The sequence below is a fragment of the Mus caroli genome, chromosome 19 (genome assembly GCF_900094665.2).
Source record: "Mus caroli chromosome 19, CAROLI_EIJ_v1.1, whole genome shotgun sequence".
NCBI classification, from domain to species: domain Eukaryota; kingdom Metazoa; phylum Chordata; class Mammalia; order Rodentia; family Muridae; genus Mus; species Mus caroli.
The window spans coordinates 56,678,888-56,687,820 of NC_034588.1; the positions used below are offsets into that span (position 1 = coordinate 56,678,888).

General features: G+C 38.1%; 1 long non-coding RNA gene across 1 annotated transcript; it reads left to right on the forward strand.

Annotated features, from left to right (window-relative positions):
* Positions 1-3,519: 3,519 nt before the first annotated feature.
* On the forward strand, positions 3,520-8,210 carry LOC110286076. Its single transcript, XR_002377109.1, has 3 exons — positions 3,520-3,685; positions 5,988-6,212; positions 8,103-8,210. It is a non-coding gene; the product is annotated as an uncharacterized LOC110286076 (long non-coding RNA).
* Positions 8,211-8,933: the final 723 nt, after the last annotated feature.

An 8,933-nucleotide genomic window follows, 5' to 3' on the forward strand; every position in this document is an offset into this window, starting at 1 on the left:
AGTCTCCTGTGCGTTCTAGCAATAGCTATTGGGCCAGTTCTTTCTCAAGTAAGACCAGGCTTCACTAAGTCCTCTCCAGCATGCTGACTTTATCCTGACTGCAGAATAAAACCCAGAAATAGCAATAAACTCACACCTCCTTTATCAAAGTGTCCAATCTCTCCAATATCTACCAGCTTTTACTCCCCTGCCTAATACTTTTTGTTGCCACACATATATTGTTTCTTCCTGAATGTACAGGTGTTATCTGTGCAAATGTTGGACAGAAAGCAGCTTATTTGGCTATGAATGAAGTAGAAATTTTCTCTAATGCACGGAGATGCAATTCTTGCAGTTCTCATGTGCATGTGTGTGCATGTGCATGTAGGTATCAGAGGTCAACATGAGTCTTCCTCAATTCCATTCCACTTTAGTTTTTGAGACAGGCTATCCTTGAGTCTGGAGTATACCAATTCACCTAGACTGGCTAGTCAGTAAGCCCCAGGGATCCTTCTGGCTCTGCGTACTTAGTACTGGAATTACAAGTGCATACTGTGCCAAATCCATTTTTATACAGATACTAAGTATCCAAACTCATGTCTTCATGCTTGGTTGACAAACATTCTACTGACTGAGCCATCTTCCTAGGCCCCTCTTATGGGATCTCTTTAAAAAAAATGTGTGTGTGTGTGTGTTTGAGTTTGAGTGTTTTGCCTCCATATATATTTTACTAAGATATTTACTAATAATTACTATTATGATATAACAGCAATATTAAATGTATTGCTAATTATGTACTTAATAATATCTTACTAAAATAATACATTTACTAAGATACATATTGAATTACTAAGATGCACCATATACATATATATTATTTGACAGTTCCGTACGTGTATGTGATGCATCTTGGTAATTTTCATTATGCTTTTTCATCCCATTCCCGCTTCCTCTGAAATCTTTCTTCACAAGAGGCTTCCTTAAAACTTTTAAATCATGTGTGTGTGTCCCTAGTTAGGTTTGATTGCATGAGCAGATGTGGGAAGTTAGAGCACAGGCTACCTTTCAGTGTGTATACCACTGACAAAAATGGCACTCTCTCCCCTAGCAACCACTAACTGTAAATCGCATACTTCAGGGAGACATGAGGCCTTAGCTGCCCTCTCCTCCATGATGCAACACAGAAGAACCTTGTCCTGTGTAGGTCTTGTGCACATAACCAAAGCTGCACTGAGCTCAGGACTGTGAGGGCCATACCATACAGGAGGACACACTTTTTTGTGGCATACCACCTCATTCTCCAGCTCTTATTTTCTTGCTACACTCTTCTGGGATGCTCCTTCAGCCTCAGCAGCAGTGATACAAAAGTCCCACTTAAGGCTTAGTACTCCACCCTACTACCGTTGGTACTTGGATCAACTATTAACTTTGAAATCAAGAACAGATGGATTCTACATAAGGTATAACCTTGTGCACTGACAATAGAGCTAGACACTGGGAACTTGAAGAATGGTTAAACCTAGTGTAAGCCCTTTAGGGTCTACCCTACAGGGAAAAAAAGCCCAAGATCAGGCCACAAAATCCCACCAATACCTGAGCCTGTACTCAGATCTCACCCTGGAAAGTTCGCCACCCCCCAAAAGAAAACCCTTCATAAAGCCTGCCTCTTGTGCAGTTCTTTGCTCCTTCTCACCCAAGCAGGGGCAGCAACCATCTTGTGTTTCATTGTGTGATGTGACTGTGGTATTCCTTGGCTCTCAATTGCCAGGATACCTTCATCTTCAGAGCTGTAACACTTCCACCGTAGAAACCTTCCCCCTTAGCTGTAACATATGTCCTCCCTATATCTACAGAATATATTCTTGTTGAGAAAATTTGTTTTATGTGCAAAATTTCCAGGTTATTTAAGCCACTCTTTTTCTTAAAACTTACCATATTACTGGAAAAGCTCCGAACTCTTACAAAACTTCAGAACCCCACTTCTCTTTTCAAATGGAAATTTTATTCATTTATCCAATGTTGACTTTAATATTGATTAATATTGATTGATTAGATACAAACACTGAGAAAACATTGTTTTGGGCAGAAGGAGGAGATGGTTAGCTAAGACAGATAAGCTGTCCAAGAATCCAAAATCTGGTTGGGGAGGTAAATAACCTTAATGTGAAGAAGGTAGTACCAAGCACTGTATAGACACTAGACTAGTGTCACTACCATATTTAATAGGGGACAGAGGAATCAAATTGAGTTTCAAGGAGAGTTTCTTGATGAAAATAGGAAAAATCTGGTCTTGAGGATAGGAAGAACAAAACAGATGTGAATGATAGGAAACCTAAATTAGGGAAACTTGGAGACTTAACAAGCTCTGCTTACAAAAACCTTAAATTTAGAATTACAAAGCCAGTAGTTACATTATGTTTAACTATCTAAAATTCCCTGAACCTGTGTTTTATCATCGAAAAATTGGAGATATTATTAGACATCAAATTGTGGAGACCATTAAAACAGATATCAATAGAGGCATGTCGACTGGAGTTCAGGCAATCTGTTAATTAGTTAATTATCTGTTAATAATGACATAGCACTGAATTCCAAAGCAAAAACCTCCTGTTTCTGTTTCTGTTGTTTCTGTTTCAGCCACGGACTTAGGAAACAGTTTTAAAACCATGAATGTAAAGGACTTAGAAATCCCTTCAAGGGAGATGTGAAAGAAGTGAACTTGGAAATAATGGTGAGAGAAAGAACCAGTAAAGGAAATAGAAACAGACTACCTGTTCTCCAAAAGTAACATTGCAACAAAAGTAACATTGTAACAGTGATTATGGTTCCATGTAGAAGGGAAGAAGTGGAAAACGAGAAAATGGTGGTGGCAAGAGGAAGAACCACCAAAGGAAACCCACAGATCTCCAAAAGTAACATTGTAGCCAGGATTACTTTACTCGAGGGTTCATTATCCCTGATAGAACCATCTAACACATAGTTTATATCACACCTTTAAGGAGTAGTGAGAATTTAAAGATGCTAAGGGAAAGATGAAATTATATCATTTTGCTTGATGATAGAATTTGCATACTTTCTTTTTACTTTATTTTTTCCTGGAGTTGTTCAGCACATATGTCCTATTTTTCAAATACTCAAATTTTCTTTACTGTGATAGCCTTTTCACTAGCATCTTGTTAGAATATTACCAAATAGTACTATTGTAGTTTTTATTTACCTATTTGCCTTGGATCACAGGAAAGTATTCATGTAAAAAAAAATAGCATTCTACCTCAGAAATCTACAAACTTAACTGTTTAAATGTCAACAATCTGACACCCATATTTGATTATCTAACTGCCAGAGACAATTTTATATTTAGAAAATTGTACCTTTGAACCTAAATGTCTGTATTTTGCCTTTACTAGAATTGATAACCATAATTCATTAATATGTGCCCACTGGGTACATAGCACATTACTAAGTAGACACAATCTTCTTAATTTTCATGATAAAAACATGACATATTCCAACCATCTCTTTTTTACCCTAAAGGAAATTAAAGTTCAGAAAGATTATGTGCTCACCATCATGTGGTCCAGATCTGTGCCCAGAATACCTGATTCCTAAGCCCATGTGAGTTCTTCCGTACCACACCACCTTCTTCAAAGAATGAGGAGGAAGTATAGAGGAAGAAAAGTGAAAAACGAAATGAGTTCTCTGAAATGTCAGTACTATTCCAAGTGGGTTTATACATTCACACTGATTTAATCCCCATAGCAACCATATGAGCAAGCTTTCTGTTTATCCCCATTTTCTGTATGACTAGAACAGGCCAAAATATAAGTTGCAACATGGACCAAGAAAGCAAGCCAGCCTTCCACATGCCACTCAACAGTTCTACAATGTCCCTATTGCTTGGGAACTTTGAGCTAAGTCACACCATTTGATAGATATTTGAACATTTTTTCCTGGCTCACAAACATTGGCTCTAGGATTTAATCCCTGTCAAAATAAAAATACTGCTGGGGATGAAAGCACACTAAGATTTATTAGCCAACTGTATGACAATGTGTTTGAATGGCCAACTTGTTTCAGGAAAGTGGTTCTGTGAAGTAATGGAGGGACACAGGCCACAGGGCACTCAAGAACAGGCAGGGTTGGCTAGAAAGAGAGACAAGAAGGAGACAGACCTGAGGACAACGAATGTGCCTACTTTACATTCTTCTGAGCTTAGTTTTGTGAGAGATAATCAAACACTTGGGATTCGTAAGTAGAAATGAAACAATGAGTTAGACACACTGTGTTCCTGAGAAGATATTACAGTGAAGTACATCTAATCCTCCCTTAAAAGCACATCACACTTTAAGGGAGATTATGTGTTAAGAGTTATCCCTCTGGCCCTGCCAAATATTAACTCAGGTTAATTGCATCTGCTCCATCTATGACCTGCATGATGGTTTCATAGTTGATGATGGCATATGAAACCGTCCCTCTAACTGGAAGTTGCTCCCAGGCTGTAACCTCTCATATGTATTTCTATCTTAACTATGTGGGTATGTAACATCATGAGTGACCCTGAGACATGAGGAGAAGATTCTAGGGTGGTTCTCACCATGCTTCTCTCAGGTGTGATCTTTATTAATCGGGAGGGTCATTTTCTTAACTATGAACAGAAATTTAAAAAAAGAAAAAAACTCATTCCCTAGAAGTTGTTTTGACTTCTAAGTAGAGGATACTATAAAAGGTAGACTATTATAAACTCTCCTGCAGTAAAATATTTGCTTTATGTAAATCACCTTTTCAAGCTAATAAATAATTAAAGGACTTCTAAATAAAACAATATATGAAGAGGCTTTGGATTTCTAACCAAAAAGGTTTCCAAAGATTTAGCTTGGGAAATCATCTCTCTTTAAAGGGAAATACTGGAAACACACTAAATACCCACCCCGCACCTAGTGCCAAAGTCTCAGTGACAATTGAGGGCAAGAATTAAAATAAGTATTCCCGTCAACACTTGGAAAACTCCAGGCAGTAATTTCTTTCTCTAGGCACATTACATCATCCACTTGACCCTCGATGTTCTCTTCTACAAAGCCATAATGACAGCACACAGTCTAAGAACCACAGGAAAAAACAACAGCATATGTGACAAGCCACCTATACCAACAGCCCCTCCACCTACAAAAGATCTGATGAGGTCTAGAGCAAAGACCGTCACATCACATTTTACCTCATGGTTGGTGCCTTGTCACCTCATTTAGGAAAGCTTGTCCGGGAAGGTCGTAGTCACAGAAAGAATGCTGGAGCCAAAGTAACAGAAAATGGTCTTGAATGTTCTATTGAGAGAAGAATGAACGAAGCTAAGGTGCAGCTGCCATTTTGGACGTGGGCAAAGTCACAGAGTTAGAGGAAAATGGGACATACTCCCTGCATGCCTTCCTTAGAGAGAATGGAAGAAGGAGGTGACAAGTTTAGTGACTTGTCATATACATATACATCATCTACATATACTACATATACCTCATATACATGTGCATCATATACATATACGCACATACATACTTAAATTGACTTGGAACTCACTGCATAGCCCAGAGTGGGCTTGAGCTCTCAGTGATTCTCCTGCCTCAGCTTCCCACATTCTGGAATTACTGGTATAAGTCACAATGACAGTCTCTTATCATCTAAATAAAGTTAAGCAGGAAAGTCCATAAATAAATAGATACCATATAGCAGTTGTGGCTGCCACTGTACTGTGGGAGTGAGTGTGATTTTTTAATAAAATCTATGCTATGTTTATATATTCTAATTCTTCCACGAGGGGAATGCATTGCATTTACAATAAAAAGTTATTCGTGTAGAGGTAATATAGAGGTTAAATGTCATTTTATATGTTAAAAGCTCCCAGATTCATTTTTCAGTGATGAGGCACAGAATTTTGTAGGTAACTTCTTGAAGGTGGTAAGTGTGCCTCTTACTCCTATACAATTACTCATGACAACTAGTCCTTCAACTCTTTATTTTAGTCAACACAGGGTCTGTCATGTTCAGAACAGGATTGGCTGGGTGAAGGGGTGTGGCACCAGTAACCCTCAGGAATACAGGCCACAGAGCTAATGAAGAGCCCCAAGGAAAGAAAGACCTACCCATCGCTCTGAATCCTCTCCCCCACCATGCCACAGACCTGAGGGCACGTGACCCAGGAATGTGCATCTGAAGATAATACTACCTTCAGAGAACTCTACTTATAGGTAAGTAACTCTCCTTTATAGGAGGTATCTTTGTGTGGCAGACTGTTTATGGGAGCAATTTGAATTGAACTTTAAATGAAAAAGGCATATCTCTGTAAGTGGTAATAATTTTAGTCATCTCGCTGTGGCTAGGGGTTGTGGAATTCATTAGCACAGATTAACATATAAAGTGGATGAGATATCTAATAGCAAACGGAGAGGTTTAGGGGCCTTAATTCATCACTGAATGAACAGCGTGTACAGTATTAGGGACTATGAAATTTTTAATTTACACAAAGTGTCCAAGAATATAGGGAATAAATTTAAACCCAAAACAGATAATGGAGCTATGCCCTGCCTGGCTGGCAAGTTGAATTGTTTTTACACTGAGTGAAGAAAGCTAATTATCCCAAGCACAAGGAGACTGCTAAAAATAATAAGATTATAAGGAATAATTTGCTGATATAATTACAACAAAATTGGGTACACACAATCGTCAGATACATGTATTGCTTGACCGGGGTGAGAAAGTGAAATAAATCCTCCTTCTATAGCCTTCGTAAATTTGTTTTTATCATCTCCAAGTGGTGTTTGCACAGGCAGCACAATTTGCATGTGTAATGTGGCTGTACAAATTGACAACAAGTAAATTATTCAAGGAAATAGGCTGGTCGCGGGTCTGAACTATCTTGCAAAGCCTATTCATTTTGAAGAATCACTGAGACGTGAAGCTCATACATCCAACCGTTTTCTGACAATCCTCAGACTTATTGTCTCCTAAAATGTCATTATGGCTATTATTTATGAAGCTAATTCATTTATTAATATATATTTAACTCTGACTTGTCATGCACCTTAGCAGACATTCTGTGCACTGCATATTTTTGAATAGATGAAAGACTTTTGCATGCTTTTGTGATTGCTATAAGCTGCTATAGATTTACAGAATTCGGCTTTGTTATCAACTTGCATTAATATTTTTTCCCAACCTTACATTTTTTTTTCTTGCTTAAGGCCATCAACTATAAATGGCAAGTGACATAGTCAAAAGATTGTGTGGAATAAGATTTTCTGAGTATTTGTTGAATTTTAGACCAAAATGGGCTATCTGTCAGTTAAGGCCTAATTCACCTAAAAAGAAAAAAGATAGGTATGTTCCAATTATGTTGAATTTTTCTGCAAAATATACTCTGCAGTTAAAAAAAAAAGATTCATGACTCTTTAAGCTCTTTTCTTGTAAGAAGACAGCCTACTCTTTCATGTGCTGGAGTTGGGAGACACTTCTCAAGGCAGCTAAAATAAAGCTCTGAGTTTTTCCTTGGGCCTTGAACTAGGCCTTTACGCTGTTGTTAATCAATAAAGATTTATTGAATGAATGACTGAATGGATAAATAACCCCCAGCCTTTTGAATAAAACCAGCACAATTAAATGTTTACCTAGAACACTAGTCTACAGACTTCTGCTTTCCACATTTAGAATCTAACCTATAGACTCCCTAGAGGATGTCTTTTGACTTTCGGTGCTTTTTGTAGAAAAAAAAAAATCCCATGTATATGGATTTATACAAACACATAGTATGTTTACTGTATACAGAAAAAGATACTTAGACTGAACATGTACCACTTATGTGGGTTCACAGTATAACGATATCTCTTTCTCTCTCTTTCTCTCTGTCTCTCTCCTGTCTCTGTCTCTGTGTCTCTCTCCTCTTTCTGTGTCTCTGTCTCTGTCTCTCTGTCTCTGTCTCTGTCTCTGTCTCTCTCTCTCTCTCNCACACACACACACACACACACAGGTGAGGAATTCTGAATAGGAAGGACTGATCTGGTTGCCTGAGATACTCTGCTTTGAGGCCTTGAGTGCATTTCATACTAAATGTTCAAACCCTTGGTATCTTTCTGCTGTAACAGCCCAGCTGGATCTGTATAAATAGGAAAGTAATGGTAGAGAAACTGCACAGACATGGATAAGCAGTCCTGCCAGTTGGTCAATGACTTCGGGTGTTTTCAACCAGATGCTTCGTTTAAAGGTAAAAAAATCTTGACAAGATTTTTTAAAAACTGCTATAACCAGACTATGGTGTTGAATATACTCATTCTAGCAAGGCCTCAAGTCACCGAAACTTTAAAACAATTAAGATTTGTATTAAAATGCATGCGTGCTGGCACAAGCCTGTAATCTAAGTACTTAACTAAAGCAAGGCAACTGAGCTCTCCGCCAGCCTAAGCTATGCAGTAAGACCTATCTCAGAACACCAAAAATAAGTTTATATAAAACACTGCTTACATTATGGAGCAGAAAGCAGATTAGTGAGGGCTAGGGCTGGTGTGGTTAGAAGAGATGATTTGGGAGTGGCTGCTTACGAACATAAAATGTCTTCATGGAAATATTTTCAAGTTAGGTTGTGGGGCTGATTTCGCTGAGTCCTGTACTCTCAATGGGCAAACTATGTTATCTCATCAAGGATGTTTAAAAACAACTGCCTTCTATGATCAAAGTTAAATATCTCACTATATGTCCAACCCCACGTACTATGACTAATATTGTAAGGAAATAGCTACTTAAGTTACATTCTAGTGTGTCAACAAAATTAAATTAAAATGGAGAATGTATCTTATATCTTGGGTATCCTAAGTTTTGGGCTAATATGAAACTCAAGAAGAATGAAGACCAAAGTGTGGACACTGTGCACCTTCTTAGAATTGGGAACAAAACACCCAGGGAAGGAGTTACAGAGACAA